Source organism: Panthera pardus, unplaced genomic scaffold (genome assembly GCF_024362965.1).
Source record: "Panthera pardus isolate Hobbes unplaced genomic scaffold, ASM2436296v1 HiC_scaffold_16, whole genome shotgun sequence".
In the NCBI taxonomy this organism is placed as follows: domain Eukaryota; kingdom Metazoa; phylum Chordata; class Mammalia; order Carnivora; family Felidae; genus Panthera; species Panthera pardus.
The window spans coordinates 92090994-92112093 of NW_026526721.1; the positions used below are offsets into that span (position 1 = coordinate 92090994).

The 21100-nt window shown below is 38.1% G+C and overlaps 1 protein-coding gene across 3 annotated transcripts in view; it reads right to left on the reverse strand.

Annotated features, from left to right (window-relative positions):
- NLGN1 (neuroligin 1) overlaps positions 1–12460 on the reverse strand; it is an 827042-nt gene extending 814582 nt beyond the window's left edge. The window contains exon 1 of one of the 3 annotated variants that reach the window (XM_019463200.2): positions 12310–12460. The gene's annotated coding sequence lies outside the window, so the exon portion shown is untranslated. Of the gene's footprint in view, positions 1–10488; positions 10667–11847; positions 12284–12309 lie in introns of those variants that run through there. The other 2 variants (XM_019463199.2, XM_019463198.2) reach the window with 2 other exon arrangements.
- Between the last annotated feature and the right edge of the window lie 8640 nt (positions 12461–21100).

Below are 21100 nucleotides of genomic sequence, written 5' to 3' on the forward strand. Positions count from 1 at the left end.
GGCCTTGGTAATATTATAATCCTTTAAGTAATGATGAGGATGATCTCTGGGTGTTAATAGACAGATTAGCACCAACTAGAACCTCTCTCCCTTAAGCAAATGGGACATTTTGATTATAAGTGTCCTGTAATCAGAAGTTCTGAAGGGACTGACTAGAGTATTATACTGAATGGGAGCATTGGAAAGATGTTTTGGGTGCACCATGTCTCTAGTACTTTCTGGGGAGAGGCTGCCCAGGTTAGAAAACAGTATCTGGGCAAGTTAGGATAAGAAGAATCTTGTTTGGTGACAACAAATGATCTCAAATTGATTTAGTACTTTTTTTTTCTTCTTTTTCAAATTTTTATTTAAGTTCTAGTTAGTTAACATATAGTGTAATATTGGCTTCAGGAGTAAAATTAGTGATTCATCACTTACATATTCAAATTGATTTAGCATTAACCAGTTATATTACTTGACATATACTCAGAAAGTTATATTTTCCATTTTAAATAATTTAATTTGCTTTCTAGTTTCTTCTGATGTGAGTAATATGAACCAGTTTTCCTGAGGAAACTGATTATCTCAGGGGAAATACATAATTGACATTTCTGATTTGCAGAGGTCCTAAGCCAAACTACTGAACACAGAATGAGATGTACCTTTTCAATAAGCACCTTTCTTTCTCTTCTACAATAGTACTTCTTAATGTGGGTTGTCTTATTTATTTACTTACTTTACTTTTGAAAAAGCGTAGAACGACCGATTACCTCTGCTACATGTCCTATTCTTAATTTTTTTGCTTTTCTTCAAGCAGTGCTTTGCTCCCTTTTCTCCATTTGTTCATATCTCAATCTCCTTTTTCACAAAACCTTCCTAAAAGTAAAACACCCTTCTTTATAACTTCTGTCAATTATCTCCCTGTATTTACAAACTAATAATTCTATAATCATATATATATATATATATATATATATATGTATATATACATATATGACACAGATATATGTATTGCTGTCTTGTACATAAAATTGATGCATGAAAGTATTACATGAAGATTGGGATGTTTTGGTCCAAGTTCAATCGTTGTATAAACCCAGCAAAACATTATTTATTTTGGCCTGCTTTGTCACTTGCAAACTGAGGAGGCTGGCCTACACTTGTCTAAAAAAACATTATGGCCCTTTCAGCTTCTCAGATAGAAATACCATTGGATATTTATTTTAAAATTTTAAAAAGGAATTATCCTTTTTAACATCATATTTTTCATATTATCTGGGGTCAAAAACTAGGATTTTCCCCTTTACTCAAAAAATATTTATTGCAATGGGAATATAACCTCAATACCCTAGTTAATGGTCTAAAACTCTAAACCATTAAACATTTTAATCTTAAATACTAGTATTAGTTATCATGGATATTTTTCTAATAGACCAAGTAACCTAAATAGAGGATTAAAATAATTTAATTAATTAAATTCAATAAAAATCTACTTCTTTGCAGCAATATTATGCATTCTATACTTGACTTGTATGAAATGGGAGCTTCAAGAATATCTCGTCAAAAGAAAGGGTTTTCTTCATGCTCTAGAAATCAACTTACTTTTATGGCCAAAAAGATAGGTGAGAGGCCACAGTGTTTTCTTTGTGGTGACTATACTACAATGAGAGAAAGGAGAGTGGCATACCTCTGCAGAGCTTGTTAGTCATCAGAAAGTAAGTACCCAGCTTTCTGACCACTTAGGAGCAGTGGCAATTTTCAAATACAATACAGAGAACAAACACTGTCGCCTGTGCAATTGCACAGTAAGAACTGTCAAGATATTTCCACAAATAGTAGCATCTGACTGATCCAACCCAAGACTACTCTTTCTTTTATTCATATTTTTTTAATCAGTGGTATGCAGTTGAGTAATGATAAAACAAAAAAAAGTAAAATTCATTTTTACCTGCCAATTTCCTCTTGCTTTTTACTGATGACTCTTTCTCTCTCTTTTTTTTTTTTTTAATGTTTATTTATTTTTGAGAGGGAGAGAGAGACAGAGCATGAGCTGTGGAGGGGCACAGAGAGAGGGAGACACAGAATTCCAAGAAGGCTCCAGGCTCTGAGCCGTCAGTCCAGAGCCTGACGCAGGGCTTGAACTCAGGAGTTGTGAGATCATGACCTGGGCTGAGTTCAGATGCTTAGCCAACTGAGCCACCCAGGCGCCCTCTGATGACTTTCTTTTTAAGCGGAATATTTATATATAGTGATAGTTAATTCCTTGTGTAAGTTTTCTTTGTTCTTGGTATAAAATGCATTTTCTCCTTGCCTCTTCCCACTTTTTCACTCTTTATTTGGCTTTGGTATATTCAGTAATCTTTTTCATCCAGTATATTTGAGGAGAAGGGTCCTAAATCCTAACTGTTCTGTTGAAACTTCTGTATTGCTTATAGTTGTTTTAGAGAGCAAACAAGATATATGTAAACCTCCAGAAACTGTAAAATCTTAAAGCTATACAATAAATCTTAAGGCTATATAATATCTATTATATATATTAAACTTACTAACTTAAAGGAACACTTATCATTACATGTTTATATAATACCAGCTTAATCATATATTATTATAAACATTCTTTATTACTGATTGTCTTTACCCCAAACAGTTATGAGAGCCAAAAGACACATTAATTTCAATTAGTCTAGCTGCACATTTTAAACATGGAAACTGAGGCCCAGAGAGCTTACATGAATTATAGGAAGTGACAGTTAGTAAGAGTCCACTCTACACACATAGGTTTCTTGATTCCTAGTCTGTGCTTTTCTTCATCCTACCATTCTCTCTTTGGAAGACTAGCTTTGTTTTATATAATACAAGCTGGGAGGATAAGTAGAGAATAAAAGGGGCTAGAATTAGATTCAATCATTCTGTCTAAGAATTATGTAGTAATCTCTCATATCCAAATGCTTAGAGATTAATTAGTTGGTTAATTAATAATCATTACTGCATTAGCTCCCTTAAAAAATGAGGACAGATGTAGCATTAAAGTTGCCACATTTCATTGATTCTGACACATTTTTTGTAACCTTTAACATCTTTGAAATCAGGATGCATTTTAGAATTCCTATAGCCAAGCAGTAGTGGAAGCACAGGTGTCATTGGCTTTGTGTGTAAAAATTGGTTGTGTTCCTCTTGCCATAAACAGACAGCCACGACTTCTGACATTTCAAGACAATTTAAGAAATAAGTATGAGATCTGGTTGTCATCTGAAAATTCTCAGTTGTCACCTTCTAGTAGGATCAACAGAACACCAGCATCAAACTTTTCAGAAGGTATCAGCTGCTTGGAATGAAATGCTGAAGATAATCATGGAGCACTCTTAAGAAATAGCATACCACCAAACACAGAGACTATCATCAGAAAAAAACATGGATGTGGATACCTCTGAGTCAAAAGAAAAAAAAAAAGATTCAGAAGAGTGAGGATCTAAATAGAACAAATTTTCTTTAATTCTTAAACCAATGTATTTATTAATATTATGCTTCTTATATATTTACAAGACTGATATAGTATAAAACTATACACCTGTTTAATTTAGGTTGCTCTTATAAAAGTATAAAATAAAAATTCTAAGTGCTAGGAAAGAATTGTGTAATGATTTAATTGAGGTGTTTCTTCTTTCAAAGGTGTACTTAAAATAAGAATGTGTCCGGTAATCAGGTATTCCTCAGTTTTGATGAAACATAGTATATTCAATATATAATTAACCATTTTATTCCCTGAGAGAAGCTTTATGAACCTGCAATATCTGGGGTCAATTCTGTGCACCATAATTATTTCACAGGGGATTTGTCAAAGTATGAGATACTGCCTGGGTCTAGACAAGAGAATGTCAGATGCTTAGAAAACATGTTCTCTTGGTGGTCTTCATTTGATACAAGAGTGCCCACTAAAACGTGGATCTGTTCAGAACAAAATTTCACTATGGTTCCATTTTTAATCATACCTTCTATTAAAACAAAAAGGAGAAGCATCTGTTTCTGCCCGTAAACACAGATGGAGTTACTAATTATCATTTTAAGTTTGATTCAAATAATAGTTCACCTGGAGGTGAGCAGCCCAGGTCAGAGGTGGTTGCTGTGGCGCAAACGGCTTCAAGCATGGAGCCCAAAAATAGAGCACTGGCAATGGAAAGATGAGATGCTAAAAATGCATTCATTCTAAAATACTGATAGTTAACTCAGGAGATAGATAGCCAATGGCCATCACAACATTTGTTTTAAAACAAAGAGAGATCAAATCCATTCTTTTCTTGCTCATGGTTCTTTTACATGGTGGCTTTGGTGTTAAAGCTCATTTGACCATTTTTATTAGGGAGAAAGTTATTAGATAGGAATGAGATCGTAGAAATTCTTATGCTACAGAGGAAAGAAAAGTTGAAAACCCATTTCTATATGACCACAGAGCAAAATACGTGTGATGAGTTCAACTTTTTTACACTTTCTCCACCTACCCTGCCTTAGTTTACCATCAAGCTGTAAACTACAATGTTTATCAAAATGATTCAATCACTGCTGGTATCTCCTTTCCCTGAAATCCTATTGCACATGTTAATGGAAGCATAATTCAGCAGTTTATTGCACACAATATTGTCTAATTTCTGAACATGTATTCATTCAGAAGACACTTACTGAGTGATATATGACAGCACTTGTTTGTACATGCACATATACATATATTCTTCCTCTTTCAGAAAAAATTGGAATCACAGATTATTTATGATAAAAAGCCCAAATACAATAAAATCTTAGAGCAAAGTTTAAGTTAAAAAAATAGATTCAAATAATAAAGCAGGGTAAAAGGAGATGGTTAAAACCCCTTTTCAACTGAACACAAAATTGACTCTATCCTTCCATGAAGTCAGACAAAAGAATGAAAATAAAGCTTTCTTTGTTTTAAAAAAAAGACTCATAATGTTCATTGAGAGAGATACTCCCTGGCATGTAGACTGAAAACCCTCCCCTAGGCCCTCCAAGTAAACAGTTATCAAAAGCAGCAGGGTAGTTTTAATTTGGGCATAACTAATATCAAGTCCTTCATCATGAGAATAATTGGCAAAGGATTCAGTTATTTCTCTCATTATTCCTGAATTATGATTATAAGGTCATGTGACAAACACAGATAATCTATTTAGTAGAAGAGGAAATGCTTTGATTTAACTATGGCTATATTATATAATGAAGGCATAAGTTGAAAAGATAGGGTTTTGTATTTAGACATGTAATGTAGCATAATTTAGTGTTTGTAATTCTTCTATCCAGGGCCCATTCCTACATTTTCTGATTCTCCAGGTAGTATTTTTTTAAATCTCTGGAGCATAATGAAAGAATCATTCTATATCAGAAGCATGCAGCCTGACATGTATTCAGTTTATGTTCATGGATTCAAAGACTGGTTAATGCGTGTGTGTGTTTTCCAATATTGTCATTCCATGCTATAAGAAGTTTGAGGAAGACAGAGCATGATGTTTATGGAATACCCTATTAGGTACCCAAGGTTACAGCTATTGCCTCCTTCCTCCCAGTTAACAAAAGCTCTGATTTTAAGTACGACCTTGCCATGTCCATAGGGAAAGGAGACCTCCCCTCAGCCCTAGGGGAAGGACCATGATTAACCAAAATCAATCATGCACAATGCATTATCTCTTTGCCAGTGATCATTTTAGGAGTAGGATGTGTCATAGTTTTAGTCAATCAAGCATATTCTCATTTCCATAAGACTGCAACTCTTTGCTTTGAGTAGGACTGTTTGGCTCTGTGATAGCCAGCCATATTGTTTTTCTTCTTCCCAAGATGGAAAGCCAAGAGAATAACAGCAAAGTTTATCCTAGAGCCCTGACATCCTTGAACTTCTGAGTTAGCTGGACCAGTATACCTCCAGGATCTTTGTTTTGTGAGATGTCTTCACTGTTAAAGCCTTTAATCGGCTTACTTTATTCTGTTACTTGAAGGCAAAAGTTTCTTAATAAACACCATATTTTATATTTCTATATTCTACATAAAATTGAGCAAAAGTTGGCATTCAAAAGACTCATAAAGAATGAACGACAAGGGTAAGAAGCAGAAAAAAAATTGTAATCAATCAGACAAGATTACTGGCCCATCACAGCAATGTTGATATATCTTTGTAAGGTAGAATTCTCCCCTATAATGATATCCAATAGTACTTCTTTACCACACTGAGGTAAACAACTGAGCAATCTAATTTAAAGCTACTATAGCCCATGCTAACATAGCTGTACAAGAAACCATTATTTTATCTAATGCCATCACTAGCATGTGCTTTCCAAATACAAGCATTAGAAAGTTGTATTAAAACACTAGATCTGCATTTTCATCTTCTCTGACAACATTTCTCACTATTGACCACTAATTTATAAATATGAATAACAAACTTTACTGCTTTCTTCAGTAGATTGAAGGCGATGGAGTGCTGTCACTCACATACACACACACACACACACACACACACACACACACACACACACAATGTTAGGAAGAGCAAAATGCCTCCATTCTGCCCACTTATTTTCCAACTAAATTAGCATCTAGAGGGAGAAAACACAGTATTATCCAAGTCATTTTGTTAAATATTTAGCATGTGAAAAATTTTATCTATCGTCTTTTATTATTGTTTGTTTTCCTTTTTTTACTTTTTCTCCTTTTAAAATATTTAGATGAATTTTCCATATTCATTTATTCTGTCATAGTGGTAAACACTTCTAGTTTCCAACTACAAATCCATTTCCCTTTCTTTTTTCAGATTCTGATTTTCTCTGAGGTACTGGTATGCCACACTAAAAATATTGTTTCTGACCTCTCATGTACCTAGAAGTAGCCATTTGACACAGTTCTGGCAGTGATATGAGAATGGAAGTCTACAGGAAGAATGTCCGCATCACAAAAAAAGAGATAAACTGCCCAAGGAGAAGTTTCATTTGGCCTTTTCCTCTCCCCCTTTTTCCTCTTTTCTTTTCTTTCCTTTCATTTCCTTTTCTTTTTTTCTTTTTTTTTCTTTCCTTCCTTCCTTCCTCCCTCCCTCTCTCTTCCTTTGCCCCTCCTTCCCTCCTTTCTTAAGCAATCACATAAAGAGTCCACTACCATTTATTAAGCAAAAACCAAATAGATCCTCACCACCACTACAATGCAAAGAAAAAGAGGAAGTAGTAACCGGGAATTACCTTCCTCTGACTTTGGGAAATCATTGCCAATCCAGGACAATTTTACCTCTAAGGGCATTTGGCAATGTCTGAAATAACTCTTGGTTGTCAAAACTGGATGGGTAGGGTGTGCCACTGGCATCTAGTGAGTAGAAGCCAGAGACACTGCTAAACATCCTAATTTCCCCCCAATGAAGACAAAGGTTTATCTGGCCCAAAATGACAATAGTGCCAGTTGAAAAATCCTAGAGTATTCTCATTATCTTTCTTTGGGCCTAGAAAGCAGACATGATGCCAGAAGCACAGCAGCAATCTTATGACCATGAGAAGAAAAATACCAAGATTATAAAAGAAGTCTAATTCTTTCACCAAATGTTTAAACAACTGTCTTCTTGAGTTTTTATTATATGAAATAAAGAAACCCTTATTTGCTGTTAGCCAAGTTTTCTGTTACCTCATAGCCAAATGGATTTCTAAAGAATACAGTTTTCAATCATTTCAATCATTTTTCAATCATTCAATCAATACAATTTCAATCAATTTCAAATTATTTATTTCATGTTCATACATGGGTCTAAGAATTCTGAATAAAAGGATAAATCAAGTATGGTTTTTCACCTATGGGAACTTGCTATCAACTGAGGAAGCCAAACATCAGGAAGTGTAAAAGGCAGGCTACTCCTGGTATAAAAAACGTGTTGTGGGAGCTCATGTCAGAATCCAGGAATGAAGCAGGATGGTGGAGGAAAGGCCACTCTAAGGAAACAAAATGTTCTCCTATCCTACATTTGGGGTGTGTGTGTGTGTGTGTGTGTGTGTGTGTGTGTGGCAGGTAGGGGATGTGGGAAAGTAGTCCATGGAGAAATATTAGTATAAGTCAAGTACAGAGGCATAAAATGGGGTGGTATTGGGGAATGTAACAAGTTACAGTCTTGTGAATGGAAAGAGGAAAGTGGGGAGGAGTTCTAGGTGGAAGATATTTTAACCTAAAAAGTAAAGTTGGGGAGTAAATTGTGCAAAGAATTAAAAGCCATCTGCATTCTGGACATTAGCATCCATGCTATAAGGAACATTGGCCATTGTTAACAAGAGATCTGCAAGACCAGACCTGCATTCTAGGAAAAAAAATAAGTTTGATGAACTGAACTTGGGTGATTCCATTTACAAATAATTAAAATATAAGTGAGGAATCATATCTTCCTACTTACACTCTAATAAGATGGAAACAGACTTCAAACTTCACTTCAAAATACTTTAAAATGTGGCAAAAGTGTACTGTTGAACTGCGGTGGTTTCAAATCTTACTGTTAATTCCAATTGTGTTTTGCTTACAAAAACTACAAACTGGCATGTTAGGTAATTCATAAAGTAATTCCTTTGTATAAAAATTTTAAAAAAGGATTACTATGCTTTGCTAAAAATACTCAAAATTATTTGTTTCAACACATGGCAACCCAGAGAGGCATTTGTCAAGCATACCTAAATCTGCATTAATATTATCCCAAAGCTGTCAATAACATTAAAACTTATATGGAAACAAAAAAATTTTTTTTAACTCAGAGAGCTTAGATTTGTATCTGTAGTCTCTAGTTACAGCTATTTAATTATCCTATTTTTAAAAATCCTAACTAATTTAAGGAAATTTGAAGGAAGATGTAGATCCTGTCACTGGATAGCCATGTGAAAATAATAAAAGTGGAAAAAAATATGAAAAGTTCAGAGTTGGAAGAGGCTTTAGGAAGTCAGGGAAGTCACTCAGCCCTGCAAAGAATCACCAAGCCTTCATGCACTCTATGTGCAGCAAATGGAGTTCTCTGCCTACCTTCCATGAGTGTATATTCCAATGTCAATTTCAAAACAAGTCACACATTTTTATTTGAAAATGTTATACCTAGACACATAAGAAAATTTTCACAAATGAAATGACACCATGGGAATAGAGAGAAGACTGACAGAAAGTACTCTGGGGGTGAAGGAAGGGAGACTGAAAAGAAGGGGAACTGAAGAAGAAGGCTTTTCTTTACCCCCACACTGCAGGAACTCTAGGATAGTCTGCTAAAAGATTGACTCCTTCAATTTCTGCTTATGTTAAGAGGATTGGAAAGACTAACTGTAGAATAGCAGGCTTACAGAAAACAGTTACTTATTTTAATCAAACCATGTAATCAGAAGGCCTGAGTAATGATTAACTTCCACTTTCTCTGTAAATCATTCAATCACTCAGCAGTGCAGGTAGCCTTAAATTCATTCTCTGCCAAGGGCACAGTAAACTTAATGTTTTTGTACTTAACATTTAATATCTTAAATGTGTGCATGGCCATTGCTTCTGAGCTCATTTAAAAAGCTGGTGTTCTGCTAGGTTGCAATGGCTGATTGAAATGCCGAGACATTTTATAGCTTTTACACTCAAACACACGTACCCACACCTTTCCTTAGTGATATTTTTATATCTATGTTCTTATTTGTAATTAAGCAAAATTAATTTTGGAGAAATGCATTAGGACCCTGTAATTTTCATACACAGCATAAGAATTTATTTAAGCGAAAATAGTCTACTGTAGTTTCACTATAAGAAAAAGAAAAATGAGAATATTAAGTACCTATAAAATGCAGAGTAACAGATACAGGGTTTGCTATTTGAATTCATGTTTCCTAAATCCTACATGTATCACTATGGCCCTGGAAATGAAAAAGAAATAGTATAATACCTTTGTGGAGGCCGACTGCCCATAATTTATAATAATCACAAATGAATCGAATGTTAGACACATGATTTCCCTCATCTCTATAACACGCTAACAACCTCCTCTGGAATAAATTATTCCCAACTCAAAACCTCAACCTAAAATAATTTTAAATTCACTGCAGGTGGTTTTTCATTTCTACTCACAAAGCACTGTGCTGGACGGTCAGGAGCCAGGGGAGAACGTTTGCAATGTTTGGACTACCTTGTCTTCCTGGGGGACTTTATTGCCCAATATGCATAATCTATTAGCTGCTCGTCGCGGGGGGATCTAGGGAGTGACATCTTGACTTGCACCACGCAGATCCGAAAAGCTCTTCTCAGGAAATGCGGGGAAGAGCAACTTTCTTATCCCTGTCAAACTAAGAGGCGGAACCACCCCCTGAACTAGCCCGAGGCCTGGGGAGAGCAGGGGGCTGAAGGCAGCTCCGCCGCCCTCCGCCAGGGCTTCTGGGCGAGGGATTTCTTTTGGAGGCGGCATTGTTCCTCCATCTGTTCAGCCTCCGTATCTCGCCAGCAAACCCTCCCCGCTCTTTCGTATTTTTTTCCTTATTTCTTTAGTACCTCTCGGCCGATTTCCTGGCTCTTGGTCTCTGTGGTCCCTGGGCACAGCTCTAGGCTGAAAAGCTGCAGTGACTGGGGCGCCGCTCTAAGGCGTTGGAGGCGACTGCACTCGTCCGCACGAGCTCAGGAAGCGTGCGCGCCTCACACTCGCCCTCTCCCTTTTCTCGGCTCCCTCCGGCTCGGACGGGCTCTCCCGGCCTCGCGTCCGCCGACTACGGCTCGCCTTTCCTGCGGTGTCTCCTCACACCAGCTCCGCGCGGCGTCGGCCGCCGGGTCGTCGGCGCACGACACGACGCCCCCCACCCGCCGGCCGGGACTCGGGATTGAAGGGTCAAGGCGCCGCGGGGAGGCGGGGAGGAGGAGCGAGGAGAGCTGGGGCAGGTGGGGAGCGCGGGGGCCGGGGCGGGGGCTGGGGGTGGCGGGGCGGGCAGAGGCGGGAGAGTGAGCCCAAGAAGAGCCAAGATGCATCTGCTCCGAAAGCGCCAATGAAGAGAGGACAGAGGGGGGCAGGAGAGGAGAAGAGCAGAAAACACCCACTGACTGGGGTGGGCAAAACGGGCAATTTGCAAACTGCCGGGGCGAGCGAGGGTGAGCGGAGGGGGAAGGAGGCTGAAGGGAGAGAAGAAACACATAAGGGCAAGTTTCCACCTCTCCCCAGAGGTCGAGTCTGAAAATGCGTCCCCTGGGCAGGGAGTTAAACAGGGACTGGTCATGGTGTCAAGGGTGGATCTGAAAAAGGAATTTAGTATCGTGTAGTTTTTCCTACACTAGACTCCGCTCCATCTCGCTCAACTCTGGTAAACGACCCTCCAAGTAAAATGAATTGGCTTAATGTAAAAACGGAAGCTGAATTTCCTCCACTGTGGACTCCCCCTGAGGTATGGGTTTGTTTTTAAATGAAAATAAGCGTTTGGGAGGTTCCATGAACCCCAGTGCTAAAGAAACCACCCAGTTCATTAAAGTTCATTATTTTTTTTATTGCTTTTATTTTCGTCAGAAGAAAGAGGTGAGGGGTTGGCACCATGAGATGCTTAAAACAGCTATCTAGGTAGCCTTCTTCTTCAAAAAGACAAAATGGGTTTCCTAAAAACAGCTAAAGGGGGATTGGGAAACTCGGTTACTCGGCTGGGAAAAGAGAGAGAGAAGCATTTAAACTCTAACAGACGATTAAACCTTCAGCACCCCCTCTCCCCAATCCATCGGAACTGAAAAAGGGTTAAGCGTACCTAAGAGAGTGAGCAGGGCAGGGTTGGTGGAAGGTGGGGAAGAGGAGAAAGAGGCAGGGAAGTAGGAAGTTCTCGGCAATCCCCGGGATTAAGATAAACGCCTGAGGTCGGCGGACGCAGGAAGCTCCCTTACCTTTCTCTCTAAGCCCCGTTTGCACCTGATCTGCAACCATAAATACTTCGTGATGCTTAGTGTGCAGCCAAACGATGGCCGAATGTTAAACAATTCTTCACGCTCCCTCCCCTTTTTTAAAAACAGGCTCAAAAGAATGTTAATACTGTTCTCGTTATCCATCGGCTCCGAAACATTCCGCTTTGTCGGGAAGAAAGACGAAAACCAAGCGCTTGGGCACGCATATATGTATTTACATATTATGCGGTCGGTATATAAACATATATACGTTTTCTGCATATAAATCCAAAAAGAAAAGCACCACAGATGCCTCTGGAGAGGGAGGGGACCGGGAAGAGAAAAACTTGGCAAGCCAAATATATCCAAAGATTTATCAGGAGCCACCTGCTTCAATATGCAGAATTCCCGAGAAGATTTAGAGGGAGAAGAAAAAAATTTTAATAAAATACCCAAAACACACACTTGCAACTGGAAGACGCCTAAGACGCGTGGAAATGGAGAGGATGAGAAGATCTCCTGAGGGTAAAGATCCGCCAGCTAAGTGAGCAATCGCCTCCGAAAATCACAGGCGGGGAGGTGGCTGCAGATCGTCCCCTGCTCCGGTCCCCGCCGCCGCCGCCGCCGCCGCTGCTACCTGTAGACACGCGCACACACGCGCGCACACACACACACAGCACAACCCCCCCCCCCCGCTTCTTCTCCCACCCCCCCCCCCCCCGTGGCGTTGCCGGGTGCAGGAGTCTGAATTAAGCTAGACCCATCTTTCAGACCCCGTCCTGCCCCCTCAGAACCAGGACTCCCCCCCCCTCCGCCACCCCTTCTTCTCCCGGTTTATTGCTCAGCATCCCCTCCCCTATGCGTCCCCTCCCTCCCCCCGGGCCCGAGCGGCGATCGCAGTGGGGTGGGCTTTCGGGGGTGCGGGTCCGGCGGTAGCTAACGTTTTGCTAGTGGTGGTCCCTCCCTTTACAAGTTCCGCCCTCCCCCCTTCCTCCTCCCGCAGAGACCGAGCCTCCTCCGCCCGCAGCGCGGAAGGCGGCAGGAGGGGTTAAGGACTCCGGGCGTCACGTGTGACGTTCACCGAACCACTCGGAGGAGCGTGTGAGTGAACGGGCCCGGCCGCCGAGCCGCGAGGCCTCGGACTCGAGGAGTTTCTGTGTTCTCGGCGTCATTGTGCTCCCTTCCAGGCGTTTTCGTCTTGGTAACTGAACGCGCAGAGTTAGAGGCAAGAGCCTCCTAGCGTGCCTCTTCAGTTTTCGTCCCTGTGGTAGAGCTCTTGCTACCAAATTCCCCCTCATTTTGTTTCCACCAGCCAGAGGCAGAGTAAGCTCCGAATTGTAGCGTCTGTTGTAGCCCCATTTGTGGGAATAGTGTAGATAAATGCTACTGCCTTTGGCCTCTCCACCCCCCCCGCCCCCCGGCTGCTCCCACATCTTCTGCCACTGGATAGGTGATATTTAAAAATTCATCATAGCTAACCCGTGTTGGCTTTTGTGACGGGTGTGACTCACTATACCACATCGTTTACCCACCTCTGATCAGCTTCTCTGTGTGAATTTTTGAATGAAAGTGAATTGTGGGACAGGGCCCTGACAACAGAAGCATTAAATTAATCAATTGCAATGTGTCATAATTCAAACAAATAAATCCACCAGTGGGAAATCGCTAGAAGAAATTGTGACACTTAGTGTAGAAAAGTGGTGTTTTTTCTTATTAAGTGCTTGCCTCAAATTTCTCAAACTCGTGTTTTAATGAGATTTAATGAGTATGTTTTCATCTGTAAAATTTAGATAAAAGAAAGGAACTTTTTTTATTTTTAAATATGATTTATTGTCAAATTGACTAACATACAGTGTGTAAAGTGTGCTCTTGGTTTTGGGGTAGGTTCCCGTGGTTCATCGCCTACATACAACACCCATTGCTCATCCCAACAGGTGCCCTCCTCAATGCCCATCACCCACTTTCCCCTCTCCCCCACCCCTCATTCGCCCTCAGTTTGTTCTCTGTGTTTAAGAGTCTCTTATGGTTTGCCCCTCTCCCTCTCTGTAACTATTTTTTCCCCTTCCCTTCCCCCATGGTCTTCTGTTAAGTTTCTCAAGATCCACGTATGAGTGAAAACATACAGTATCTGTGTTTCTCTGACTGATTTATTTCACTCAGCATAATACCTTCCAGTTCCATCCACTGCAAATGGCATGATTTCATTCTTTCTCGCTGCCAAGTAAAGAAAGGAACTTTAAAATAACCAACATTTAGATTGCAGTTGTCCAGAAGTATTACTCATTAATTAATTAATAACACTAAATAAGAAACCTAAGTTTCTAGAATATACGATCTTTTAAAAAATCATCTTAAATATATCCTTCCTTCTTCTTAGAAGGAATTTAGTTTCACATTTTTCTGACAGTTTTAGAATTTAGTCTATCTTGTCATTTTTTTCTTTTTTTCTTTTAAAGTAACTTTTAGGTGATGTGTTGACAAATAGATCTCAGTATTGCTCCCATGAAAGTGAAATTTCATTCAACTAAAACATGCATCTGATTTTCTTGGTGAAAGATCTGCCTTGCCCAAGTTTGTCTAAATTCTAAATCCTGTGAAAATTCTCGGAAATTTCTAAAATTCACTGGAATTTTCTAGGAAAAATTAGAAATAAGGATCTATTCCAATACCAGTAAAAGTACATAAGTGAATCCTTTCAGCTTTCACGAGACTACACAATTGAGGTAGGCTGATAGAGGACATCGTTATCAAAACTGCAAAATCAAACTTTTAAAAGAGAAATAAGGATAATGTGATAAAGCTATCTATTGTACTTTACAGAGATGAAGTTTTGTATACTTTCTTATAACTCAAGGCTTTGGGACCACTTCCTAAATGCATCAGATGATGTTAATATTAGAACCCTAATGGTAATAACGACTGAATGTTTTTTTTTATTTCTAATATTTGGTATTTATAGTATGAGATTAATTTTAAGTAGGTTCTATTGTGTTTTTTCATTATTCTTTTCACAGCTGTACTTTATCAACTGGGCACTACTATCTCATTTTTATTAGTTAGTCTTACAAAAAGCCCAAGAATTTTAACAAAATAGAATTACCTTACAAACAGCATTTATCACAATCTGTAAATACAGGCAAATGAGCCACACTCTTCTTGCCCATTTTTCCCACTTTCCCCGTCAAACCCCCTGAGGAAAATAAACCTATCCTATACCATTTGATGAAAGAAAAAAAAAAAAAAGAATGAAAGCAAGAAGTTTTGTTTCTCTTATGTTTTTCTTCTTTTGTTGGTATGTAGTTAAGAGTTGGGACTCTGGTAACAAATTGCCTGAGTTTGAATCCTGGATCTGCACTTAATTTGTTATTGCATGGTTCATGTTACTTAATCTCCCTAAACCTCAAATTCCACCTCTGCAAAATGGAGATAATAACTACCTACTTTGTATGAATGTTGTGAGGATTATCCAAAATAATGCATGTAAAGCACTTGGCACATGAGTAAGTAATTTTTCAGCGTTCACTTTATTTTTGGTATCTATGCTATATCTTTCCTCTTCAGGTTCAAACACCAGTATATGTAGTGACATGTGGGGTTAGGGTTAAAAACTGACATGACATTTGGTTGCATGGAAGCCATTAGTGATTAGAGAGTAATTGCTAGACCCTTCCTGCCTTCTCTTTTTCTTATGGTACAATATCTGTCTTCTATTAACTAATTTCAGTGTAAGGGATCATACTAAATGTGTTAAATGAGATAGAAAAGAAAACATTAAACACATGAATAGGTGATGAAGGCATCAATAAAACGTAGGAAGTTGAATTCAATTCACATTGCCAATCATGTGATCTTCTAGATTGTGACATTAACTGTGCTCAAGTTTGCTGCCTTAAACCAGGTCAGACACTGTTTGGAATGAATTCTGGAACTCTCTGTAAGGTCAAATGCAAATAAAAACCTTGTGAAATTTGCCCAAATGCATCTGCTCATCTGTAGATTGGGAAGGAGATCTTAATATGACACATATGTAAAGTATTAGCATTTTCTGAAAATATTGGCTCAGAAGAGCCAATCTCTCTTGAGTGAGAATGGCAGAAAATATCACTAAAGGAATAGTGAAATCAACTTTGTAAGTATACGTTTATTCCCTAATTGTTGTGATGGTAAAATTTCCTTTCCCAGAAATAAAAAAGAAAATATTGGCAAAGGAAATTAGGCTTGAAGGTAAATATTATAGTGTATTTTCAAATACTCAGTACAGTGGTATATAGACTCAGTTTGCTTTCAGTCCAGAAAGTTATTAAGTGGGAAGATCTTTTCCCCTCAGTAATTATATGTATATATATATATAATTAAATGGCATGTAAAAAAAGAAAGCACGAGTACTACTCATTCTTTGGAAAATCCCAAAGACTCAGCAGGAGATTAGTACCCCCCCCTCCCTGCTTTTTTTTTTTCTTTTCCAAGGGGCTTCAGAAGGAAAAGTATTAACATCATATCATGCTTAGATGAAATTTTACTGCAACTTTCCTCATAAATCATATGTATATTACTTAAAATGGGTTAAATATAAATAATATACTGAGAACGATTTCATAGGGGCAGTGAAAAGTTCATATTTCAGCTCTGAAAGAAAGAAAAAACAGAGCTGAATAATCTTTCAAGTTATGGCGTTTGCCAAGTGTACCACCTGCATAGCTTCCTGACAGTATTTTGTTATAACCTAGACAAAAGACATACATGTTATTCATACAGAAAAGACAGACCTAACTTCTTGGAGTACCACCATAGTCTAGTTGTATATAGTATCTCTTTGGCCACCATCCACCTGGTCTTCAACTCCAGTCTGTCCACAAACCTCCTCTCCATCCCATGCACTTTGTACAGCATGGCCAATTGATCTGTTTTTAATCTAGCCTTTACCAAGTCAAACCATTTATTTATTTTGAGAGAGAGCATGCAAGTAGGGAATGGGCAGGGAGAGAGGGAGAGTAGGAGAGAGAGAGGATGCCCAGCAGGGTCTGTGCTCTCAGCACAGAGCCCCTGGACCTCACCAACTGTGAGATCATGACCTGAGCCCAAATCAGGAGTCAGGATGCTTAACAGATTGAGCCACCCAGATGCCCCCTGAGTCAAACCATTTTTGAAAATCCTTAATGAATCTGTAATTCCCATCACATGAAATACACACTTCTTATCCCAGGATCCAAAGCCAACATACTCTCAGTTCCATACATCTTTAGTCAGCTTTCTCTCCCATTACTTTTCTACCGCATCTCTGTTTTTTCCCTAAAAGATATAACTCATTGGTCTCCAAGGACAATTCTCAAAATTTCTTCTCTTGGGCTACCAAATCACCATCCCTGCCTACTGAAAATTCAAAAATACTACCTCAAAGATTCCCTCAGCCAGAAATTATTTTCTCTAGCTCTAAATACAACTGATGTGTACTTCCCATCATGCAATTGTACAGTTTATCCTATCTTGTGTTACCATTATTTCAGATCTTTTGTGTCTAACTTATTTACAGAATACTAAACAATTTCTCACTCCAGGACCTTTGCACTTTCCAATCCTTCTTCCCTGTACTCTCTCTTTCTGATGGCTATATGACTCGCTCTTTCATATAGAACTCTTCTCAGATGTCACTTTCAAAAGATGTCTTCACGGAATATCTAAAACAGCATTCTCCTCCTCATTCACCCTGTCTCCTTAACTTATATTTGCTTCAGTGTTCTTATTATAACCTGATTATATTTATTGTCTGTTGTTTGCTTCTCCTCACCAGAAGGTAAATTCCATGAAATCAGATACTTAGTCTGTTTTGTTCACTGTTCTGTACCAAACACCTAGAAGTATGCCTGTGCATTATAGTGCTCCATACATAGTGAAACAAATGAATGAATGAATGTGGTCAATTTGATTCACTAATAGCAATTTTGGAGGCATGATTACTGACTATCTCTAACTTCAGCCAATAATTGAACATAAAGGCATAAGAATTTGCTCAGATGTTCTTGAAAGACATTTCTTAAAAATATATGTCTTACTTAAAATACATTAAAGCCATAATTACAGAACATAAGCCCACTTTTTAAAAATAATGTTTAGAATGGGTATATATTAGCCCCAAATGTGTTCACAAAGCAATGATACTATATTGTACTACCAAAAATATGCTATTCTTTTGAGAGCCAATGCTACTTTATTATGTATGACTTAGATTCTGCATTTGCTCATTTCCCAGATTTTAATGACTTTAAACTGTGTATCCAGGTAATGTTCTTTATCAAAGGTTCTAAAATTCTTTTTTGTAATTATTTAAAAATTTAAAAAATTTATAAGAGCAGTTATATAAACCCAAAATGACATTTTTAGTATACTATGAATTTAGTTCTTAAATAGGTCAAGATTGCTTTGTTATTAAGTAAATGAATTCTCACTCACCCATCCTTTGAGTGCCTACCTGTACCCATTACCTCATTATTGAAGGATCAAAAGAACAAAAGACATGGTCCCTCTCTACCTATACAGTATCTCTGAGGTAAGATCATACCTAAACAATATGATGACTTTGTCCACTATACAAAAAGACTTTCCAGAGAAGGACATTCCAAGCAAAGAAACAACATATGCAAAGGCATGAGCTCACTTGAGTGCAAAATATATTATTAAAGGCAAGCAGCTCAGGTTAGCTGGAGCATAGAAGATATATAAGGGAATAGCAAAAATGAGCTTGTGTGTAAGTAGGGTCAGATAATGAGGGGACTTGCATTTTAGACAATGAAGTTTGAATCTGACCCTCAGGCAGGGCCAGTGGTGGCAGGGTGATCACATTTGCCTTTAAGAAAAGTCTGTCCAAAGTAGGATGGGTAGTGGCTTGGGAAGCAGAGGTAAAACCAGAGTCAGGGAAGCCAGTTATGAAATTATTGCAATAGTACCCAGGAGAGATGCAGGTGTCTGAACTACATAGCAAAAACTACAACAAGAAATTAAAAGTAGTGCATTAAAAAGCTTAGAAACTGATTGGCTGTGGAACGTGAGAGAAAGTGTAAAATGATTTTTTATTTTTGAGTTGGAGCAACAAAGTAAATGGTAATGTCAATTACATCAGCTTGATGAAATAGTGATTTTTAGTACACTTATTTCAAGATGGAAAACCTCAACCTCAGTGGTAAAATTACTAGATCCAAGTCAAAACAGTTTAAACTTGAAACTGTGTCTTCCGACTCCAAAACCAATTAACTTACCACTATGTCACACTATCCTCCTGAACTTAATAGGAATGAACAGGTATGAGAATATGGCTTTCAAATATTCAAGTTTGTACTTAATATGAGTTAGGAAGAAACTGTTGAAGCTAGAGATTCCTGGTAAATGTCTGAAATTTAGGTATTCTGTATTGTTAATTAAAAAGAAGTTAATATGTTTGATGTCAAGAACTGTGTAAAACTTCGATAAGCATACAGGAGAGAGGGAAGAGAGAAGAAGGGGAGGCGTGGAAAAGCTCAATTGAGGACTGAATTTCTAGTTAGTCTTATAGGATCAATCTGACTTAATTACGTGGAAGAAGCATACAGAGCTAACAGCCTGAATAAATTCACCTTCTAGATAAACAGTAGTATTTTTTTTTAATATGAAGGACTTGTTTCTGGTAATGGCTGAATAACATCTTAGACTAGCCTTCCTGAAGTCAAAAATTTCCATAAACTTTGGGCATAACACAAAAAAAGAGCTACAGAAAAGCACTTTATAGCAAACAGAAGCATGCAGATTCTTTTAGTGAATCAACACACAGAGGAGGAATTGTGCAAAGTGAGTTCTCATTTTTCAGATGTTAGCCTGTGGCCATGAGTCAGCATGGTAGGAAAACCAGTGATACCTTGCATTGGGGGAATCAGAAGTCAGAAGCCAGGAGAAAATGAAAAATAGTGAAAATCTTGGGGAAGATAAAATAAATGTAAAGGAGATGCTCAGATTCTGTCTGCTTACATCTTTGGTTGACCCCTGAACCACATCTATGAGCACAACATCATAGTAGCTCAGTTAAAGAAAATTTATTTAAGTATTGGAGTCATTGCCCAGTTTGTAGCTAGGTTTCCTGCTAAAGTAAAAGAAATAATACTCTTTGGAGGAAAAACAGTAGAACTCAGAGTTCCCATAACTTAATATTCACAACATTCAAAATGTAATCCAAAATTATTTGACAGACAAAAATTCAGGAAAATAGAATGTGTTCTCAAGAAAAAAGAAAATCAGCTGAGACTAAACACTAGGTTATATAAATGTTAGAATGAGCCAATCAGGATTTCATAACAGCCATTGTAACTACCCTTTATGAAGTAAAAGCATATATACTTGCAGTAAATTAAAAAAATAGGATATTTAAACAGAGAAATATACATGATAAAAAGAAATAAAAGGACAATCGAGAACTGAAAAGTACTATGTATGACATAAAAAATTCATTGGTTGAGGGGCACCTGGGACACTCAGTCAGTTAAGCTTCAGACTCTTGATTTTGGCTCAGGTCACGATCTCATGGTTCCAGAGACTGAGCCCCAGAGTCAGGCTCTGTGTGGAGCCTGCTTGGGTTCCTCTCTCTCTCTCTCTCTCTCTCTCCCTTTCTCTGTCTGCCCCTCCTCTAATTGTGCTTGCACCTGCGCATGCTCACTCTCTCTCAAAATAAATAAATAAACCAACAAACTTTTTTAAAAAATGTGATCTTCGTATTTATCTTAAAATACGAATCTTAAAGCATTATCATGCTTTAGAAATATTAATCTAATAGCAGAATACATGATAGACTAGAAGGGGAAACGATATGGGCTAAGAAATCTGTCTGGGTCATCAGGTCAAACCTTATATGGTAGCAATTGGAATGAAAATCAAGGATGTATATGAAATATTTCAAAGGAAGAAACTGATTTTTGGGATACTATTCCCTAAATAAAAGAAAAAATTAAAAGTGCTGTACATGAATGTAAAAATAAGATATGAAAGCATTTACCTAAAATACATTATCAGCATTTACCTGTTGGGACAGAGTGAGAAATTACATGTTTTATTTTCCATACCATATAGCTACCCCACATTAAACATTTTTCGGTCACTCTCCATTTATTATCTTTCTTAATCCTCACAACTAAATTATGAAGTAGGTTTACCAACCCCATTTTATAGATGAGGAAACCGAAGCCCATGTTTAAGTGAATTGTTCAGTGAAGCCAGATTCAAATGAAAGTCTGGCACAAAG